The sequence below is a fragment of the Acanthaster planci genome, linkage group LG05, assembly GCF_054643075.1.
Source record: "Acanthaster planci isolate LZ-2023a linkage group LG05, COTS_SCS, whole genome shotgun sequence".
In the NCBI taxonomy this organism is placed as follows: Eukaryota; Metazoa; Echinodermata; class Asteroidea; order Valvatida; family Acanthasteridae; genus Acanthaster; species Acanthaster planci.
Genome location: NC_141781.1, coordinates 22,687,454 through 22,711,002, shown reverse-complemented (window position 1 = coordinate 22,711,002; position 23,549 = coordinate 22,687,454). Strand labels below are relative to the sequence as shown.

The window sequence follows — 23,549 nt, the reverse complement described above, 5'->3', positions numbered from 1 at the left end:
TCAATCCTTCACTACGTAATCTTACCTCCTACTTTTCGAGAAATTTGCAGCTAATTTTTTAACTTCATACTTTTGGGCACATTGACGTTAACAGCTCCAATCATCATGCCGTCAAGTTTGTGACTCTAAACCGTGACCTACATCGTGCAAATACAGCACCAGGAGATCAGATGCGACGGCTAGTTCCTGTTTACCCAGGCCTAAACTGCTCACTGCCATGACTGCTAGCCCATATGCGTCTGGGGGGTCAAGGAATTTCAGAACAAACCTGGACTGCCAAATGGAATTTAATACACTGAGACAAAGCGTTGCTGTTTTTCACAGTTATAGATGCAATTCATCCGTTCTCCAGTTGCAAAGTGGAGGCACATACAGGAATATGACCTGTGTGCGTGCACAATTTTCAGTGAAGGTCTGTTGTACGCCTGCTACACGGAGGCCATGACAGGTACCCGGCTTAAACCCACCTGCCGATATTAAAATGTAGTTCCGTTTTTGTCGGATCATGGGCCTCAGACAGACTAATAACCCCCTATTGGTTGCCCCTAAAAATATTTTGTTCTGCTTTATATTTGGGTTTATAAACATAAATTTGCGAAATAACCTGTTATTTTATAAAAATAACCTCGGTCAGCATAGCAGGGCTTTTTAATATGCAGGGTACTTGTATTGGAATAATTTTGTCAATGATTGCTTATTGAAGTGTTTAACATGTCTAATTTGTTTGTATATTTTTATTGATTAAAGAAGTATAAATACGCAATATTGTAGAGAGCTGACTTTTCTGAAATTGAACAGTAACTTATCTTGATAAATGAGGAATAAAAAAGAGGATAACATTGCAGGCATGATGATTGTGATGAGCAGGCGAGAGCAATGCTATACTAATCGGGAACACAGTATGCAAAGGCACTGCTGGGGCACGCACGTACGGTAAACAACGATCCCGCACAAATTGTATTGTTGATTGGCCTTTCCTTTTTTTATTCATAAATCAAACGTACAATAAGCAGACTGAATTTGTAATTGGCAGTGAAAAGTTAAATTTAGAGCAACAGACAGATAGCTAGACTGTGTCGACTTTAAAAAAAAATTCTCCTAATTTACACAATTTGGGGGGCCTTGGTTGGGGAGAAGGCGAAGCTGTCTTAAGCCTCAGCCTCACGTAGGCTAGGCTACATCAAACAGCTGGAAACTTGCATGTCTAATTGTTTGGAGCCCTCTGTAATCATAAGTGCCTTCCGATATTTTTGTCAACGTTTTTTGTTAGTGAAGGAATGTTGCTGAACATTTTATGTCAGTGGGCTTAAAATTCATTGGCTTATTTTGGGAGAGTGAAGCTCTGTCTGGTTATCAGACGATAGATCCCCACAAGAATGTGTCATTTTAAAATACTCACTAAATCTCAAAATATGGGATTTTTAATTTTTAATTAAGGCCCAAGATATGATTTTTAATTGCCATTTATGACTCTCATATCAGTCTAGTTCATTAAAAAATACTTATTTGTGCTTGCGTGTTCTGGAAAAGTTCTCCACTTCTAAAAAAAAAATGTATTCGGTATAACTTAAAATGGGACAAATCAACAGATATGAGTAAATTGCTAGCAACAAAAAACTGCTAAAGCCTTTTTGGATAATGCCCCCTCCCCCTCAACACAGAGAAGCTGGGAACCACTGACGGGAGTCCTTTAACTTTCATCAAATTTTGTGGACACCTTTTGTCAGTCTATTTTAAGTCCACCTGTGGACACATAATACAAATGCTTGTAATGCAAGTTATGAAAAAATCGCTAGGATTTGTACAAATTCTAGCTTCCCCGTAGTAGTAGGCTCAGTTTGCATATATAGGTAACTAGCCAACCGTCACCAACGCACGCCCCTGGCCCAATGTCGTGTGCGCTCTGCATGGAGATCAATGGTACTTGGGGCTTAGAACCATGTTGTGTGTGCTTCATGTATGTGTACGCAGCTTGGAATTTCCTACACCGAATAGTTGCATGCGCACACTGTACAAAGTGCTCTGGAGGATGGCTGAAAACAGTCCACAATATGCCAAGTTAATGTTACTTCCGAGTTTAGTTTCCTGTTTTTATCTTTTGTGGTGATGTGTCAAATATCTTAATGCACCAGCTGTGGAGATAAGGACACATAGGAGTTACAGACGTGAAATTAGCTTCATGGAATAGGTAAAAGTGATGACAATTTCAGATACAAAATTTTGTGTCCGATTTTCGACCCTTTATATCCTGGACTCCCTCCATAACGTGGTACGGTCAGGGAGTCCACCTGGACTAGCCTTAGCTGCGGACTGGGGCCAGTCCCCATGGTCTACCATGTCTACTGGACTCCCTCCATAACGTAGTACGGTCAGGGAGTCCACCTGGACAAGCCTTAGCCGCGGACTGGGGCCAGTCCCCATGGTCTACCATGTCTACTGGACTCCCTCCATAACGTAGTACGGTCAGGGAGTCCACCTGGACTAGCCTTAGCCCCGGACTGGGGCCAGTACCCATGGTCTACCATGTCTACTGGACTCCCTCCATAACGTAGTACGGTCAGGGAGTCCACCTGGACTAGCCTTAGCCCCGGACTGGGGCCAGTCCCCATGGTCTACTGGACTCCCTCTGTACAGCCTCCTTGGCCCCACAGCGGTCAATCCAAATAGAGGAGACTCCTTGAAAACTCCTTCTATGAAATCCGTTTGCACTTACTTCCTAAACAGTAAGGTACTACTCCGTAGACCTTCCTGCACTCCACCATTTAGATGGTTCCGCACGCTATGGCATTTTGAAAGTTGCCCAGTTGGAGTACCAGATGAAACCTCCATTTGCACTTTCTGAAGCAAATCTTCTTCTAAAGACCCTACTAGACTAGGCATGTATTTTGTAGCGTAGTTTAACCCGTATTATTGGCAAAAAATGAGGTTTTTTCTAGCATCTTCACCTCTCATCCCTTGACGATCCGCACACATCTGCATTCTCTGTGGCCGTACATCATGTGACAAAAACAGGCGCAACGTATTCGTGTAACAAACATTTATGTTGCTTTGGATACCAGTCCCCACAATTCCGACAATTTTGCCATTGCTGTGTTGTTTCCCACAATGCCCTGCGTGATCATGCAGCCCATGGAGTCAAGGTTGGCTAGCGGCATGGTGGAAAGCACACACAGTAGTCTGGTGCCGTCTCTACTGCTACAAATTTAATACCACAGCAGGGAAAGAAACCATACTGATATACATGTGCAATGTAGCACATATATGTATTTATATATATAAAACGGTTTTTGCCCTTACCCAACGTATATTAATAAGCACTGTATGCTCAGTGCTTGTCCAAGAGCTTGCGAAAAAACCTCACAAGCTTACTCGGGTGGGACTCGAACCCACGACCTCCTGCTTACTAGTGCAGATGTCTTAACCACTCGACCACCGAGCTTGCCGGGGTCGGCTGGCCGGTCCGAGTCAAATGAAGCAGCGGGTACCGCGAACTATTTTCAATGTACATGTATACATGTTTCCCTGTGTTGTGTACATGTACTTGTGTGTACATACATGTACCAGTCATGATACATGTATATGTACACGTCTACACATGTGTTCTTCTTGCTCAAAGCAGATATATTTGTGAATTTTGATTCATACAATAATCAACAATTGACTTGGCAAAACTTGACTTCAGGAAAATTTACTTGTGATTTGAAACTTGAGTTGGGAAAAAAGGACATGATGAACAACACTGTTTTTCAGTATCGCTTAGTTCAGTGATGGCTGCATAAAATGTGTTTACAAACAATATTGTAGGATTGTTTCAGGTACATGTAGGTACCTGTATGTGACCAAATGTGTTGACTGAAGTGGGTCATTGTGTCTTAAGCCAAGTGCAGCCAAGTTTTTGGCATACTTGCACTAGTACCACTGTTGGCTTACAGGAGCATTTCTGGAAAGGAATGCTGTAAGGTTGATGACACAACTTTACCAACCCTGCCTGTAACTTGGTGTTTTCTTTTCTGCTCTCAGCTAAGTGAATAACAAGTAACAGCATTTACAAAATACAGTAAAAAAATAGCTTAATTTCCACCTGAAAGACATCAGGTAAATTTTCTTTCTTTGAAGGTAAATTAAACTATTCTTCTGAATGTGACAAGTTGAGTAATTCTTAAACATTTTGAATTTCTTTGGTAGAAAATAAACCACTGTTTATTGGACTTCTCACCAAAATCTCTGTAAAAGTGAACATTTAACTATTTCATTTGTTATTTGGAGGATTTATGCATGATTCATGTGTGAGGATGATTGTTGTTTTGATTTCAGTTTTATTTGCTAAATCGGAAGCTTTACCTGTCAACTAAGTCACAGGATTTTAATATTCAGGCTTTCTTCTTGCATAAAAATGATGTACCCCTTTGAATAGAAAAAGTGATTCGATTTTGCTTTCATGTGTCATATACATGTAGGAATGCTTCTTCTAGAGTTCTTGTTTTGAAACAAATGCCCACTGTACATAAAGTTCTGTTGTCCACAGTTCTAGCATTTTAGTGGGGTTTAAGCAGGCATAGCAATTAGAAAGATTTTCCATGGAACTACTTATTTAGTGCAGTCAACTGCACGTACATGCAGTCATCCATACATGTAGGTGTCGCCTCAATAAACCAGTAGCCCATGCGGTCATCCGTAGGTGTAGCATCAATAAACCAGTAGCCCATGCGGTCATCCATAGGTGTAGCATCAATAAACCAGTAGCCCATGCGGTCATCCATAGGTGTAGCATCAATAAACCAGTAGCCCATGCAGTCATCCGTAGGTGTCGCCTCAATAAACCAGTAGCCCATGCGGTCATCCGTAGGTGTAGCATCAATAAACCAGTAGCCCATGCAGTCATCCATAGGTGTAGCATCAAGAAACCAGTAGCCCATGCAGTCATCCATACATGTAGGTGTCGCCTCAATAAACCAGTAGCCCATGCGGTCATCCATAGGTGTAGCATCAATAAACCAGTAGCCCATGCAGTCATCCATAGGTGTAGCATCAAGAAACCAGTAGCCCATGCAGTCATCCATAGGTGTCGCATCAAGAAACCAGTAGCCCATGCAGTCATCCATAGGTGTCGCGTCAATAAACCAGTAGCCCATGCGGTCATCCATAGGTGTAGCATCAAGAAACCAGTAGCCCATGCAGTCATCCGTAGGTGTCGCATCAAGAACCAGTAGCCCATGCAGTCATCCGTAGGTGTCGCATCAAGAAACCAGTAGCCCATGCAGTCATCCATAGGTATCGCATCAAGAAACCAGTAGCCCATGCGGTCATCCATAGGTGTAGCCTCAATAAACCAGTAGCCCATGCAGTCATCCATAGGTGTAGCATCAAGAAACCAGTAGCCCATGCAGTCATCCATAGGTGTAGCATCAAGAAACCAGTAGCCCATGCGGTCATCCATAGGTGTAGCATCAAGAAACCAGTAGCCCATGCAGTCATCCATAGGTGTAGCGTCAAGAAACCAGTAGCCCATGCAGTCATCCATAGGTGTAGCGTCAAGAAACCAGTGGCCCATGCAGTCATCCATAGGCGTAGCGTCAAGAAACCAGTAGACCATGCAGTCATCCATAGGTGTAGCGTCAAGAAACCAGTAGCCCACCAACCAGCGACACTGAAAACAGAAAGTTAGAAGGGATAACCGCAAGTAACTCAATCATTTATTCTTTGTCTTGTACAGGTTGATATTTGATCGTTGGAGATGTGAGCCAGTGATACCAGCCTAGCCATATGATATTCCATAAAGAACTAGTCCTCGAATGAACAGCATCAGACATGGTAAGTCTTCTCCAAGAAAATCTTGACAGGATTAATTAGAATAAAGTTTGTCCATCTTATGCAATGGAATGCCAGCATTTTGTCCAAACTTGCTAGGTGTATAGATTCTTGCATATGGCTGCCATATAAACAGAATTATGAGCCTGGTACAGTCTAGTGTCAGCGTTTTCTTCGAAGAACAATATCTGATTGCAATCCAAACAGATCGCCAAATAACCTTGTAGCTGAAATGAATTTGCATGGTTTGCTTCAAACCTCTCTACATGTACTTGTATTGTGTGCATTTGGCACATTGTCAATGTTTGGCCAAAAGTCTGGCCACTTTGTTGTCATATTCGTAGCTGACCAGAAAGATTGTAAAGAAAATTTCCAATGTTTAATAGAACTAAGTTAGGAATGAAAGCAGGAAATCTGTTGGTGTTGAAAAGGAGGACTCTAGTATTCACTAAGGGCTGGCGACCATTTAGACCCGGTTTGAAAAGGGCCCCCGGTAGCCCGCCCTGTATGAAGCTCACCCAGTATTCAGCTTACTCCAGGTCGGTATCAGGCCTGTTTGCACATTGGCATTTCAAAGTCCCTGATGAAAGGCTTCCCCCACCGTGCTTCCACAGATGAATAGGGGTCTAAGCGCATTAGTGTAAACAAAGTTCCTTGATCGCGGTGACAAACGCGTAGTGGCATCCCTCGTTTTCCAAAGCTGGTGTCCGCTATTACACGTTGTCATAGTATTGGCCATCTTGAGAAAACTTTTCATACCAAATTTCCTTTATTTTGTTAAAACGGGGAAATCTGAGGCGAACTGGCTCCCAGCTTCAGTTACGCAGTCAGTGTTATGCAGCTTTAGCAACTTCCAAAATCAAGGAGTGTTTTGCTTCAAGATTTTGAATATGTACTTCACATTTCAGACCCATTTGTAGATTTTTATGAAATAAAATACTCACACTTTTCTTTCCTCATTTTTATTTGGGAATGACAACTGTTTACAGCAATCATTCACAGTTTTCCCAATTTATTGAACATGAATAAAGTGAAAACACTATCACAAATGGTACAGTCCGAGAGACGTGCACGATGCCAAGCGTATTTTACACGTACATGTAACCAGTGGGCCTGGTGGACAGCCAGCCAGCCCGCCCACGCACGTACGTGGAGGCTAGCGGACAGCAGGGGGCCAGCGCTGCTTGGCTGGCCGGGCGTGCTGTCGTGCTTGATGCTGGCCGCACCAATGACCGGGCCGTTGTACTGCACCGTGATAGGAAAGAATTCCATATCTCACAGCCATTTGAAGTCCGTCAAGGGAATACTTAATATTACATGTACGTTGCGTCCACATGTTTGAATATTAACCCTAACCAACCCCAACCTGCCAAAATCAAACACCACAATCTGTTTCTGTTGAATAGTGTTTGATTGGGTCTACTTGAGCCTTGGCACATTTGCATGGTTTGGCTTCGTACCTGTACATGTATCTGAAGCACGCGGCTGTCTGCCCAGCCAGCTATGTAGGCGCTCAACGTGTACGGTGCAATGGGCATGCACAAATACGCACGGCGTGAGTCAAGCGCTGGATAGGCCGGCCTGGGGCTGTACCCGTGAGAAGGTGCTCGTTGTCAGGCCGCGCGATGCAAAGAATTCCATATTTCACCACCACCTGACGTACATCGAGCGAATACGATACGTAGGCCCATTACATGTTGGTTTTGACAAGATCAGTGATCAGCGGACTGCAGTCCTGCAGTAACATGCTGGCATCACTTCACATTCACTTCACAGAGTGCTGTTACTAATGTTAACTTTGTGGGAGTCAAGACCGAGGACATTGTTAACAAAGACAAAAATCCCGTTGCCCATAAAATTTACAAATCTATATAGGAAGGTCTTTCGTCTTCATGTATATGGTTGAAAATGGTGTCGCAACATCTCACGTCAAGTTTGGTGGAATTTCATGCTTCCATTAACATTTTAGGGCCGAAATGGTAAAATTCAGTATTATGCACACTCAGTATAGCCGGAACAACTCCAAAAAGTGATTTTTGCCCATCAAGTTTAGAAATCTACAGGAAGGTCTTTCGTCTTCATGTATATCAATATTATATACAAATCTAAATTGAAAAGGGGTGGGAAGCAGTCAAGCTAGATATCGGTCCCTACGTGTTGGGACGGGAACCAATCAATGGGGCAATGGAATTTATTAAGGGGGGATGGGATGTCTTTATTTTCACTTGAACTTTCAGCAGAGTGAATCAATCTCTTGTTTGAATCTGTGTGGTTCTGAAAAGAGCCGTTTGGGTTTTGTTCAAGATTGCTGGGATGGTTTTGTCTGCCCTTTCGGTGCCCATCCTACAGTTCCTGCCGACAGTGTACAAGTCTGTTGTGTCAATCACGGTCTGCCCCACTCTGGAAAACCTTTTTGCAGCCTTGCCTACATACACGATCTCCCTTGACTGTAGATTCAAGTCCTTCATCAAGACTAGCTTGCCTGTGCTGTCGTTGCACTGCATTTGCTGCTGCCTCTTGCCATGTTTGGAAATGGCCTGGAATTTTTTCTGAAGGCACCGGTGTCAGAGCACATCCTCTGCCAAATGAGCGAAGAAATTTCATCAGCTTTTTGGCGCGGATGGGTTTTCTGGAACAGTGCTGGCACCTGCTATCTGTACATTTGGCAAACTCCAGCTGATAGGAATGCTGAATGGAATGTTACGCTAGAAACCGGTATTCGTCTGCAAGGGCGGATAATGTATCGTCGGTCTTAATTTTAGTTGTGCCGGCATCTGTCAAGTTGTCGATCTCAGCTTCGTCAGTGTAGGGGGGGTTTCGCTGATGACTTCACCGCAACAGTCAACACTGGGAAGCTGTCAAATGATCTGCCTTACAGGCAACGCTGCACGTCATCGATGGCGGTGTCTAGGATAACTGCCTCCTTCCTCCTTTTTTCAGCTTCTGACAGTGATGTCTGTTCTGATGGCATTTTGTCTTCCCCAGAGAAATTGTCAGATAACTGTAGACCGGTGAGCCACATCATCACTGGCGCCCAACTGTGCTCAATCATGTTGAATCTGCTGTCCCCAGGTGCGTATGACACTATGCAGAGATAATCCAGTCCAAGATCCCGCCAGAGTCGCCCCATCATCATGATCACTTTCAAACTGCTTTTCTTCCAATCAGGACCATTATCCGATACTATGAGGGCAGCGTTCAGCGGACATCTCTCAGCAAGGGGAGGAGATCAGCATAGTGATTGCACACTGATGCTCTAGAGAATTTGTTTCCTCGCAAGCAAACAGTCAGGGGCCCTGTTCTTGGATACTGGAAGTGAAGACGGCCTAGGCTTTCACGGCAGTATCTTGATGCTGGTAGAGAGCGGCACAGAAGTGGATCTTCACAGTCTGGGGCATCAAAACGTGTTCCAGATCTCGTAGGGCTAATTTCGATCACTTTCCACTTGTTGATGAAGATGGCCAATTGAGAAGTTGCATATAACCACTTGGTATGATTTTGTATCCTGTTGCAAAGTTGTGATCGGGATAGTGCACGGAATCGTTGGTCATGAAGTACGTTTTGAAACTCGTTCTTCTGTCGACACAAGGGCCACCTCTTACCAGAAGCTTGTTTTTGTCATCCGCTGACCACATGGAAACTTCATTGTTGAAACATGCGGCCATTTCAAGGGCATAATTTACCGTAGCACGACAGTAATGTGACGCATGATGATCAAGGCCAACATCATTTTGTTTTACGCTGATCTTGGCATCAACGAGGGCATGGTACCGATGGCTCGCCGTATGTTGCTGATTAGGAGGGATGAGCAGGTATTGGACACTTCTGGTACTGATGCGTAACTCAGGGATTTTCTTCACAACTTCCATTTTCAACTGACGTGCAGTTACCCCAACCGAGGACCATGTCTTTGATCGTTGATGATGAGCGCCAAAACCTTGTTCCTGAAGTGTGTCGACCACTGTTGGCACAAGAGATGGGAACTTTTCATGAAACCGCTTTCTTCCACGTTTTGTACGCATTGCACCCTGAGCAGAGAAGGCAGGACCATCAAAAAGCCTTTTTCTGGACAATTGGGTCACATGTTTAGGAGGCGAAAATGCAGGACAGTCAACTAGCTTCCGCGATGGGGAGAGGACTGTTGCAATCGGGCTGAAAATCGGGGCTCCTGGCGAGACCGATCAGCGTGGTGGAGTGAGCTCCATCTTGACTGCAAATGACTTTGCGGGAATAGTTGTTGCTATGGGCAATGTGGCTTGTGTAGCTTGTTGATCAATCAGTGGCTGCGATGTTGCTCAGTGAAGCCAACAGGGTCTCATGAATGTGCTGCCTCCCCACTTCACTGTCACATCAAATACATGTACTGCTCGGACTGTGACCTGTGACCAAAATATTCTGTGAAATTCACCACGCACTTCTTCAAAATGAACACCTGCACTGGAGAAAGCTTGATGGATCCCCGCCCTCCCAAACGTTTTGGTAAGTTAATTACATCATTTCAAAGTAGTACGTTTTTTAGTTGAAGGTGCCACTTTTTACAAGTGCAAAAAATGTTCAATGGCAACAGCTCATAAATATAGCAAATAAATCAATGTCAGCATTATTTTCTATTAGAAGACAAATATAGAGCCCAAGTTTATTTTTCATGCTTATTTTCCATGACAGGCGAAGATTCTAACGATGAATCTGATGATGATGTTCCGCTCACCGAACTGAGAACCAAACTTTGCGCCAACATTGACATTGAAATCCAACGTCTTGTGTCCTGTACTCAGCCCGTGACCTGCGCTCTCTCTTCGCCTCCACAGGCTGACATTCTACCGCTCATGCTTGAAATTTTGCGAGACGTTCAGGCAAAGGTGACATCGATCCAAGTGCAGCTCGATCGCCTTGAGAACAGACAGGAGAGCTTCCGTGAGGGAGTCAAGCATCTAGCTGCAAGGATCGACAACGGAGCCGTGGCCAGCGCCCCAAACACTCCTGCCACATCGGCGGCTATCAGTGAACCTTGGACCCCGTCAGCTGACAGTCGACCTGAGCCTGCACCTCCAGTGCGAGAGTTTCAAGTCCAAGAAACACCAACTTCACGCCGCACTATCAACCCTCCATTTATTCCAGGCAAGGAGCCAGACAAATATCTTCTTGGTGGCAACGAAAACAAGGTTCGTTCAGTGTCGGAGTACAAGGTCATTCTCAAGGACGTCAAGCAAAGGAAGCAGGAAGCATCCGATGCCGACTGAGGCCGTTTGCTGTGCCTCAACTTGATGGGGAGGGAGATCCCAAAAGAGGAACTGGCCCGCAAAAATGTGACCAGAAACTCCCGTGACAAAAACAACAAAAAGTGTAAAATAGGAAACCTTGATCGGGAGATCGTACATAGCATCTTCCAGCAGGCCAAAATGCAGTTTCCAGACTTTCCTGACTGGTACACTGACCATAAATGTAAAACTGTTGAGGCAATCAACGAGCGATGCAAACGGATTCGACAGGAGTTTATCAAAGTGAGAACGCAGTTGTGAAGATTTTTTTTACCCAAACGCCATTTATCAATTTGAAAAACGTCAGAATATTTCAAAAAGATTGTGAAATTGAAAACAATAAAACGGTGAGACTGCAGTTACTTCTAAACTGCACGTACTGCCTAATTCATCATGTTATATATTTAACAGCCTTAAATCTGTTGAAAATGATTCTGGACAGCAAAGGCGAGGGGCTGAATTGAAATGATGAACAAAATGGCGTATGTCGCATTTTGGAAATGTCAACTATCACGTTTTGGAGACTAAATAATAAAAACAGTTCCCCGTCTAATCCATTTTTAAATTAAAATTTGTGTTTATTTTTGGTAAAAAAAGATCGGTAGAGCATTTGACATTGGAACTGGAAATAAAGGTCAAATGTTTCTAAAATGATTTAGTGTTTGAGTTTGTTTTGTTGAGTTGTTTGTTTAAACTTTTCTTTTAGGTGTAAATGAATCAGCAATACCAGCTCGCGAAGAAACTCTGGACATAATCTATTTCAATGGAGGCGATAATTAGGTCCCATGAAAAAAAGTTTGATTGAAAGCAGCTTCTTTATACGTGTACATATTCAATCAAACAAAAATCAATATCCATTAATTCAGGAGTGGCAAATTGAATTGCAATGTATTTTAAAAGCGACTGTGGCCGTGGGATGACTGAATATAGTATTGTTTGTGAACTTAAGTTTTCATGGTTGATTTTTTTTTTCTTCAAGATCTAGAAATGCGGCAAAGGTTCCCTGCAGAAGTCAATGAAAACAAAATAAGATACATTGTGTTCAAAAGTGGTGCGATGCTTGTAACTCATAAAAGGTGGCAATGGCTTTCATGCGCTGGCGAGAGTACTGGACTGTAATACGTTTGGAGATCAAATGCATTGATGACTAATGGTCCCATTGTGTGCCTAATCACATGGCAGGGACTTTGATCTCTGCTGGCAGGCAAAGGGTTCTATTGTATGGCGCTGAAGGATTGAAAACCACAAGCAGGTTTCTTCTGGGATAGATTACGCGTGCCAGTACTTTCAAACAATAGACCCCAGGATGGAGAAGTTCGAGATCAACAACCAGTCCAGCATCCCAGGCCGGTAGCAAGGGGGTTTTTGCAACAGGGCGAGCTTAGGGGGGGGAGCCTTTTCAAACCGGGTCTAAGTGGTTGCCAGCCCTAAGTGACTTTGACAAACAAAGCACTTCTCACTATCTCCTTTTCATTTGAGATATCTCCTTTCCACCATTGCAGACAAACACTGTGATCGACATGAGAGACAGCAGCCTCTCCTGCACCATGGAGAAGTCTCTACTTCCAGAGGTTTCCAGTCAACTTCAGAATCTTCATCAGAGAAGTAAAACACAGTTTCACATTTTAAGGTATTATTTGTCTTCAGATCTTGACAAGTGGAGTCAGATTTTTATCAAAGCATGTTTTTATTGCATTTTGATTGCAATATTCAAGACGGCGATGACATTGAAGAGGACGGCAGTAGGGTGTCTCAAAACAGAAAACACCAAGTGGCATACTTTAGACAGTTTTGAAATGTCCTTGATACATGTGACCTGTTCTATGAAATTGAGTTGCAAGTCACAAAAACCACCTTTGAGATACAGGCCTTTTCAAGAGTCTTGGACTCTTGAAACCCTCAACATTTTCACTCATAACAATGTCCACTCACATCAAGATGCAAACGGGAGTGATACATGAAAATATGAAGCTTTGCTTGCTCTTTTTAATATACATGTAATACAAACAAAATTTTAGAAAAGATGGCCTTGTGACTCATTTCTACAGGATGGGTCACTCATATCAAAATATTCTTGATGCCTAGCTGAAATTTTCAATTGTTTTACTCAAAGTTACAACACTCCGCTTTGACGATAAAATATTTGCACAGGAAAAATAAATTTAAAAAGTAATTGTGACAATGTCCCTCTTTCCTAACAACAGATTTGAAGACATTGTAGATAGGTCAGCTCAGAATTCTGCTGTACTTTTGAATGATTTACACGAATGTTTTTGCGAACAAGCATTTCTCACTTGTAACTTTATTTTCTCCTTGGTGTCATCGCAGGGGAAGAGTGTGATAAACAGCAACATCCCTCATCACCATGACAACAGCTTTGCCTCCAGAGACTTCAAGTCCAGTCATCCGATTTCATCAGAAATGTAAAAAAACTCATTTTTAGGTTTTATGGTTTCCAAAATATCGTTGGTCATCATTAGACCATGCTTCAAATTATGTCAGCATATTTGAAAAGGAATTTTAATGACAAAGTTTTTCGTTCAAATATTGTTTAAGATCCAGCATCATGATATAAAAGCAAACAGATTTTTTAAATTCTTCTATAAAAAGGACAGTTTCAGTCGGTGCTGCATTTTTGAAAGGTCGATGATGATGTGACCTAACATATTTTTATAGCTCCATAAAGCTTTCCAAGTTTTTTACTCAAATTGTAGAACAGGCAGTTTGCCCATCTTGAGTTAGTGAAAGAGAACACGAACGACGTGGAACATATGCACTTGTCCAAAATTTTGAATCATTTCCAAATGCTATTCTTCAGTCTGATAAATATCAAATTTTCTCCATTGCAGTTTATGGGAGGTTGAATTAGAAATCACGTTCCATTCATAGCGGTAACAAAATTAATTCATAAGGAAAGGAGTAAGAAAACTTGGATAGTTTCATTACACTATCATTTTCTAGTTTGTAATGTGTAAATGTTGGTCATGTCTTTCATTTTATCTTCAAGCAAACTCAAATCCTTGATGCTCATTGGTTGATCCCATTGTTGTAACAGCGCTGTGATACCATTGCATGACATCATCATCTTACCTTGCAATTTAACTGCTGCTGGTATTTGCCCTAACACTGTCAAATTTGCTTGAGGATAAAATTCATTACCTCTTTTGGGCTAGTGATATATGGGACATTCTTGGTCAATCATGAAGCATAACAGGAAAACTCACATGAATCCAGTGAAATTGTGAAAATCGTGCAGATCAGACTTGTCAAAATTGTGACATAAAAGCATGCGCTTTTGTAAATATCATGAGATTGACCCCCAAAATATGTGATGCAAAGTTTATAAGTTTCAAGTTCAGTGTTGGCAAAATTCTGTAACAAAATCTGGTGTACGTACAGACCAAAATTTAAAATTATTGAAACCATTGAAGATTGCAATTCATTGAGTTTTCCTGGTAAACATTTTGTAAACTATAATGAGATGGATCCATGCTGTGTTCAGTGAATGGTCTCTTTATCTCTCGTGTTGGGATATCTTTTACATTCTTGGCCCTTTCTTGTGTGTGATACTTCAAATGATGTCTTCCCTTGTACAAAGATGTTCAGAAATTCTTCATTGTTCCCCTATTCTGAGGATGTTTCCAACTTTGTCCCTCCCCTGGTGTGGGGATGTCTCCAACTTTGTCCCTCCCCTGGTGTGGGGATGTCTCCAACTTTGTTCCTCCCCTGGTGGGGGGGATGTTTCTAATTTTGCCCTCCCCTGGTGTGGGGATGTCTCAAACTTTGTCCGTTTCGAGCATGTGGATATCATGATTATCCATTTTTGGTGTGGGATTTTGCTATTTTTGTCTTTCCTCTGTGTGGATTATGCAGACATATCCCCATGGATCCATCTCATGGGTTGTGGTCAAGCGTATGGTTCAAGATTTCAAGTGTCATGATGGTAGTCAGAATGTCTAGGATTATTTTATAACATCTGTTAGAATTTTTCTTGATATAAGGTTCTGCAAATCACGAATTTCAAAATCTCAGAATTTAGAGAACAATGACTCTTTGGGGTACATTCTAGCAACAGATGCGCACTGCGTATTGACCCTTGGGGCAGCCACGCCCAAAAACCTAGGGTGTTGTCACCACGTGGAGATTCTAATCACCGGTCAGTCCCCGGTCATGCCTAAACCTGTAGACTGTTTTTATTGCAGCTAATATACCCCTCAGGTCCCCTCTAACTACATTTCATTATGCTGCTGTGGAAGTACAAGCAATATTAGGTCACAACCCAAACAGCCAGCCAGTCAGCACATGCTTGTAAACAAGACATCCAGTTCCCTGATAGCGACTATATGGTCTCCTTGGAGTGACTGATCTTTCAAGAAATTTAACTCGGCAGTGGTTGGGGTCTAGTCAATGGGAGTTTACAGGCTTGTGGGGTATGCCTAGGGTGAGGATGACAAAAAATCTCTGCCAAGTTGACCAAATTGAGAAAAAAAGTCATGACCATATTTGGTGATATTTGTCGATTTCCATCAGCGCGCCGTTGAGCCATTTCATTGACTAGAAAACAATGTTGAAACCATTACATCCCAGTAGCACACAGATCAATTAGGGTTTGCTGATTTCGTGTAAGATTCCAGCTCTATGAAATTTGTGCTGTGATCAGCTACAAATTGATGGTACTTGATGTTTTGAACCATACCATTTGATGTTTGTTATTGCATATTGATGAGAATCACTCCCACAAATTGAATCTGAGACACAGAGCTGAGGCAGACACTTTTCAAAATTGCAAAAAGAATTATCAAGCACACCAATTCTAACAGAATCTAAAACCTTGAAATTTGGAAACCAGTGTCCAATTTTCTCTAGTTCATGCATGATTTTGAGTAGTTTTGAAAAATTTGTTCAATTTATTTATTTGTTTTAATAATCAACTGTGCAAACAAATTTTCAGAATGGCTTATGTCAAGGGAGTGGTTCTCACATTATCTTACTTGCCAAATGTTTCAAAAATGTCTTTTTGTAATATTTATGAAAACCCATTCTACATGCATGTACAAGCAGCAGTGTTGTGCTAAACATACGTTGCTGGTTGACGCCCTCTACTGTCTGGGGCGTGTGGCAGTCTGTGGCCCAGGTGCTGTGGTTGATGTACCTGTTGTTTAGTGAAATCGACTGTATGTGTCGCTGGTGCTCTCACCCACCAGTGTCCTGCCTTACATAATTGACATGCTATTTCACCCCAAAATCTCTCAAACTCTCAGGTATAGGAAAGAAGGGATTTCTGTTGCTTACTTAAGTCTTTGGGGTCCCTGTATGGTTTGGTGTGTCGGACTGAGGACCATTGCACTTTTTTCACCATTTTTTCGATCATTTTGTTATCCTAAGTTGGTACCCGTCACTCTTTGTTCCTGTGTAAACAGGTTGCTTTTTTGGCAAGGTCATGATGACCAAACCTTTATCAAAGAGGACATCTGCTTCTGATCCGAGGGGGCTCTAGACCTGATGAATGGTAGCAACTTCTCCTCAGGTGTTGGTGTGAGACTTGGAAGAAAGACATTCTAATATGGCTGCTCAACTTTACCTAGATTTTACAAAATCATTTCAGTTTTGGTTTCATTTGTGTTTGGAGGTAATTGTTTCCTTGAAGGTGGTATCAAAGATGACATTGGGATTGTTAAAGAAAGGAAAGGTTATAGTAGTTACAGATCAGCCACAAATATCTTAGGTGTAAAACTTAGTAACTAGAGTCAAAGTTTATCGTTAGTAGGAAATAGTACTGATAGGTCAGAACAAATGATCATCTAACATAATGTTTAATAGTGTCACCTTGTTTTGCAATATCGTAAATTTAAGGAAAATAGAAAAAGACAGACATGTACATTGTTACGACCAGGCCAAAACTTGACAAGCAAGCATGATTTGAAGAAAGTACTGTTAATAAGATAGTTTATAAAATCAAGGTTTAGGTTTTTGTGGAAATCTAAAACCATTGAAAACTAATTAATTGGCAGTTTCAGTTTTCAAATAGTAATGAATGTCTTCTTGAGAATTCAATCATTGATGACAGGGACATCAAGGTGATTAGTTTGACTTCCAAGTTGATCATTTCTATGATTGTTTAATTTTCTTGAAGATAGTCAAGTGATAGGATTTATTCCTCATTTCTGTTTACTCAAGTACTCAGTGATCTAAACACCCGTCCCTCAGCATAAGTAGGAATACAAGATAAAGATAACATGCTCAGTGAATGATTGGTTACCTACTAAAGGAACGTAGAATTTAAATTTGAATAAACTTACCTTGGGGTTGTAGGTACAGTTGTAATTGACATGGGCATCCTTAAAATGTAACAAATATAAAATATTAAAATTAAAGTAAAAATAAATGAGTCTTTAGTCATATAGAAGTAACCTTAAACAAACAATGCTTTGAAAGAATTTAAAGAGAAAACTTAGATCTTCAGTCAAAAGGTCTTAGGTTTTATATAATACATGTATAGACAAATCCTATCTGTTAGAGGAAGTTAGATAGATGCATGTGACCATTAACATTGCAGATACTGAAACACAGTCATTCTGGCAAATTTCCAGGAACGCCATTTACTTGTCATCAATTGTTATTCTGTTTCCATTTTAAGAAAACATAAATGTGTTCTTTGTCTGTAATATTAAGGAGGTCACAGGCAAAGTGCAACTTCTGGGGAGTTTTTCTCAATGTAACAATGTAAGCTATATATTTACAGGTGTTATTAAGGCCAGTTAAGTATGCACAGCCTTTACCCTTAAGGTTTAGTCTAAGGCCAGTAAAGTACGCACTGTCCTTACCCTTCAGGTTTAGTCTAAGGCCAGTAAAGTACGCACAGTCCGTACCCTTCAGGTTTAGTCTAAAGCCAGTAAAGTACGCACAGTCCTTACACTTCAGGTTTAGTCTAAGGCCAGTAAAGTATGCTCAGTCCTTACCCTTCAGGTTTAGTCTAAGGCCAGTAAAGTATGCACAGTCCTTACCCTTCAGGTTTAGTCTAAGGCCAGTAAAGTACGCACAGTCCTTACCCATCAGGTTTAGTCTAAGGCCAGTAAAGTATGCTCAGTCCTTACCCTTCAGGTTTAGTCTAAGGCCAGTAAAGTATGCACAGTCCTTACCCTTCAGGTTTAGTCTAAAGTACATTGGATTGGATTTGTTGCATTTTAATTTTTAATCTTCCCTTGCCAGTATTCTACACAAGGGAATAGATTTTGTGAAGGAACGTCTCCAAATCATAGGAGGGTTAAAAGTAATTTAATCTTATTCAAGCGATATTATAAAACAGTTCACAATTTCGTAAGTTCATTGAAATATATCTGTTTATTCAGAGGAGCAGTATTTAGCACTGCTGCTCTGAATTCATTGAAACCTATTATTAATATTTTCCAAGCAGGATAGGAATAAATATAGAACATATTCCCTAGGAGTATGCTATTAACAAACCCAATGTCATCTACAGTATTTCCTAAGAGGCTTTGCCAGGCTTCTGGTAATGAAAGACAAATTGAACCACACAGCTTTTTTGGTGAATGCACACTGTTATTTATCAGTTTCACTGTCTAAAAACGGAATTTTGTTCTTGTAGATTTTGTTTTTCGAAAGATAAAAGTGCTGAAAACTTTGGAATTGTTACTTGATGAAAACATTTCTCATACAATGTGTGGTTCTTCCTTCACAAGTGAAAACAAAATTATTGACAAGTACTGCACTTCAGTACATTCATTGGACAGCTTCTTAAGAGAGTTGGGTTTATCTGAAGAATTTTTCCCCAAACTTTGTCAAATTATAAGTCTGTCAGCCATGTTAGTAAGTGTTTCTCTGATTCGCACGTCATCATCTAGGCCGAGGTTGTTGTTATTTTGATGGTCTGGGACTCAATTGGAAATGAAGTGGAAAAGTCCATTCAAAAACAGCTTTCTCAGTTTTTACTTTTTTCCACTAAAGTTCACGTCCAAAATACATTCCAAAATTTTGCAGCCTGGTTGCCCGAACAGGGGATGACGTCCGTGAAACACCTCATACAGACTCGGCAAAGATTAGGTCGGCAACAGTGAATCCTTTCGGACCTTTGTTTTGGCCACTGTTTGTTTTTCAATGAAGTGAAATGCATGTATAATTATGTGGGGCAGGATACCAGTGGTGCAGAGCGCCAGTAGCACATCAGTGGATTTTGCTGAACAATAGGTATATCAACCACAGTACCTGGACCACAGACTGCCACACGCCCTAGACAGTAGAGGGCGCCAACCAGCAACGTATGTTTAGCACAACACTGCTGCTTTTTTTTTTTTTTATTTTAAATTAAAAAATGAATAGGGGTCCCCTAGAATAAATTCACACAGAAAATTTGAATAAGGTGTCCCTTTGTCTTTATTTCTCACAAATCAAAAAGCCCCCCCTCTCCTCCATGCAAGGAGGATTTCAAGAAAGTAGTCAACCAAGGATTCTTTAGAGGATTGACCCAGAATCTAGCACATGGTCTTGGGGCAACAGCAAAGGTTTCTGAGGTGTCAAAGTTTAACTCCAGAAGCCTTTGTGGTTCCCCTTCCATGTACTTGTTTCTGGCTCCTCCCCTAAAGTGGCTGCATTGCATCATGAATATGCATACTATGGCCACGCCTTTTGTAATTTGTATACAACCTCTATACATGGAGATCATATACAAATTACCAAAGGTTAGACCACAGGACACGTATCAAGATTCACTGTAGCCATTTAAGGTATCATTGCCTACCCTAATCAGTGACCTTTGAACCAAAATGGGGACTGTTCCAAGTTTACCATTTAGGCAAACTGCATGCCTGAACATGGGATGTTGCCTGTCAGTTTTTTACTAGCTCATGCGCCTGAATAATTTTAAATTGAATTTTGTTTTTGCAGGAGTGAGGGCCTAGGTCAGTCATGTGACAAAAATGCACACGCAAGCTTCATTGGCTGTCAAAGGTCACTTGGCAAGGTAAGAAGCAATACCTTAAATTTTGTAACCTGTTACTTTCAGCAAGTTTGAATAATTAAATCATGTTTTTAGTCTTCACATCTCCGTATTCATCTTTGAAATTACTTGTCAACAGTTCAATTGTTGAAAAGGCGACATATTGTCAACATGCATTTTGAGATGGTAATCTGAAACTTGCATTTGATAAAATGGTGAAGTCCTTTCAAGACTCCTGATTTAAATATGCATTCAGAGGTTGGCTTCAATTATTTTGATTTCAAAATGCTTTGGATTCTTTTCTTGGCATGTTTGTAAACAAATAGACTTGACTTTCAGTAACAGGTTACAAATATCCTTGGTTGACCACTTAGTTGAGAAGTTGCCAGTTAATGTCGAGGCAAGTAATATTTGTGCTATTTTCATTATTTTGTTATCATATTTTGTGTGCATGATATTACGTTTACTTTTGTGTTAAATTTCTAAGCTGTTAGTACAAAACGTCACTGATAATGAGGCTATAAATTTTGAATTTGTCAAAAGTTCATTCACCAATTATTTTTCAAATATTCTAGAAACAGTTTTGGGCAATGAGATTCAAAGCATGAATAATATTTTCATAATTTTCATCGTCTACACCTTAAAAAGATCAGACTTTGACATGGCAAGACAGAGTTTAAAATGAAACATTTCTGAAAGGTCAAAGAACATCAGCTGGCAAAGTCTCAACTTGGAAGTACATGTAAATGTTGGAGTACAGATGAGGTCGAAAACTTCTTCAATTTCAGTTGAAAGAATTATGTGAGGACTTGTGCACTTTTTTTGGCATGCTGAGTTAAAATACTATACTTTAGAAATTGTCTAAAACCGTTTTATGCCACAAGGACTGTGCATGCATTAGCAATTGCTGTTGAGTTACTTAAGGCTTGGGGAATAGAGTCACTGCTTTGGAAAGGTTACTCAAGTTTGAATCTGAAATTGGAGCAAGTTTTTGGACCTCATTGGAAGAATCTTTAAACACACCAGGAGTGCACCACACACTCCAAAACAATTTTGTTTTTCATTCTACAAAATGTTACCAACAAATCTTTGTATAAATCAATCCTGAAAGTTAGAGTTCATGCTGAAGTTCACTCATGAATCCTGTCGGCGATTTCACAACTTAGAATCCAGTGCAGGAGTCCCATGTCCCGTTGAAAGGATTTGTAAGGGCAACTATTTTCAATCTTTTTCAAACTATTTAGCCAAGGTGTTTTAATTTATTGCAGAATGCATTGAAAAGTCAACTGTTGCATTGCTAAAGGAAACTTGCCAAGTTTATGGACAAAGTAGAATCTTTTATCAAATGCATATCTCCTTATTCGATCAAAATAGTAGAGTTCAGTTGAAGAAATTGTCTTCAGATTTGAAAGTGCTTCAATTGGCTTTATTTCTCTTGTCCTGGTAGGAATTTCAGCTGGGCTGTCCTCCGTTGTCTTCAGTGTCTCCTCATTACGAGACTGAGTTCAAGATGTCTTCAGCAACGTTATACATCAATTGGTCCCTCTCATTGAAGGCAGTAGTAGCTTGAAGATCACTCAGATGTTGGAGTACGGAAAGGATCCAATGTGAAGATGGACTCATTGTAGATGCAGGGGAAAAAATGGAGAAATATGAGTTAACTTTGAATTCTATGTATTGAATTTAGATTTTATAGTTTTCTCTGATCATAAAGCACATGAGGCTGTAATATGGACCTACCTTTAATTTTGCCACAATCAGTTATTCAATATTTTTAAAGTTAAATGAGCTTTTTAAAGTTTCTTACTTGACAAAGGTCATTGCACTGTTTGAGTTCAACAAATTAAAGCCAAAAAGTGTGTCAGTTTGATTTTAAGTGTCCGTGTGTGTCAGGTTAAAATTGGTTCACATTATGAATATAATTGTTTTTAAAAAAAGAAAGGACAATGCGATTCTGTATTTGAAGCTCTTATGTTCTGGGAAAATATTTCCCACAAACATTTGAATTTGCCATGGAGGAAAATTGAAATAGAAAGCATGTTAATTTGCTCAATTTTAACCGTTTGGGAGTAGGAAAGAATGTCGAATTGTACTTCCAGGTTTTCAAATTATACGATCTCAATAAAGGTCAGTCATTACAGAAATGCTGGAAAGACACAAATTTTGACTGAGAAATATTTTCCAATTTTGTTAGGAAACTCGTACTCTTGGCATGATTGGAAAATGCTCTTTATTCCCCATAGTCTTTGTACACAACTGAAGTGGAGTGAGGATGCAACTTTTTTCTGGGAAACGTTTTGAGAAAGCTTATAAAAGACGATTGAAAGTGAACCAGCAGTTAGTAATGAAAAATAAAGTCAACCTACACAAGGCTGAAACCAAGACTTAGGAATTTTACCTCAATGTGCCACACCCAGTTTTTCTTGAGGAAAAAAATTAACAAGTTTCTCTTGGAAATACTGTTTTTGAGGTCAGTACTTACAGTAGCCAGTTGTTCACACTAGACGATGATACAGAATTTTGGAAGAAATATTAAAGAAACTGCATCAAGATATGTATCTTGCACATTCTGAGCGTCATAGTAAGGTGTATTTTATGCACGTGTTGTTAGCAACACTGGGAGACTCCGACGGTGTGATACTGTTTGGCTGAAAACCCGCCGACGAAATGATAGGAATGTACGCAATACCAATTGGTCCTTGCAGCACACGTGATGGACAGGAGCCAATAGAAAGAGAGGAGGAAAGGTGTGGCGCGAAAGGAATAGGGGAGAATGAAAAGGAACTCATGGTCTTTCCTTACAAGGAAATAGAGGCGAATACAAGCCGTTTTCCACACTGGTGTCCCCTTCCACAGACGTACACAGAATGGTACCTCGGCTGAAAAAGAGACCAATTCTTTTGTTGGATTCCTTTGTGCCGTCTCTCCTGAACAATAAAATGATTCGAGGCTTACGGAGGATTAGACGCCGCTATCTTTCGTTACGCTTGAGTGAACAACAATGGGGAGAATTGAAGCAGAAAATAACGAAAAACTCGCCTTTAAAAGCATTTTAGGCTACAAAATGATATTTTTTGCAGAGGAAATTACATAACAGACCTAGCTATAGTTTCAAAATTCCAAATTTCGCCCAAATAAAAAACTTGGGTTTTCGGGACTGGCTGGTTCATCATGAAAACTTTCTTCCATTTGACGTTGGTGGCGCTATAGCAAAGAAAGTCCCAATCCACTCTTCCAGCTTCTCTTCTGTTTGCACCCCTCCTTGTATTCTGAGTACGGTAACAATGACGCGGGGGGGGGGTAGGCTCTGTACTGGGGGTGGGTCAGTTCACAACCTGCTTTACTTTATGGAATTTCTCAGATTATCGAAAGCAGCCTACATGTAGTGTTCCCCTACGAGTTTTTTCTCCTTCACAGTAAACAAAAAACGTACCCCAATCACCCCGTTTCAAGCAAATCCTTAAAAACCTGTTATTTTTTGCCTATTTGCAACAAAAATTCCTTTCAAATTTGATCAGACTATCTGAGCT

At 40.8% G+C, this 23,549-nt stretch overlaps 2 long non-coding RNA genes and 1 pseudogene across 2 annotated transcripts; 1 reads left to right on the top strand and 2 right to left on the bottom strand.

Annotated features, from left to right (window-relative positions):
• The first annotated feature begins 4,241 nt into the window (after window positions 1-4,241).
• On the top strand, window positions 4,242-22,180 carry LOC110990409 (uncharacterized). The gene is made up of 4 exons (XR_015425210.1): window positions 4,242-5,811; window positions 12,569-12,696; window positions 13,395-13,489; window positions 19,968-22,180. It is a non-coding gene; the product is annotated as an uncharacterized LOC110990409 (long non-coding RNA).
• On the bottom strand, window positions 8,152-8,952 carry LOC147799258 (uncharacterized; annotated as a pseudogene).
• Window positions 19,440-22,726, bottom strand: LOC147799257 (uncharacterized). Its single transcript, XR_015425211.1, has 2 exons — window positions 22,502-22,726; window positions 19,440-21,637 (listed from the first exon to the last, which is right to left on the bottom strand). It is a non-coding gene; the product is annotated as an uncharacterized LOC147799257 (long non-coding RNA).
• Window positions 22,727-23,549: the final 823 nt, after the last annotated feature.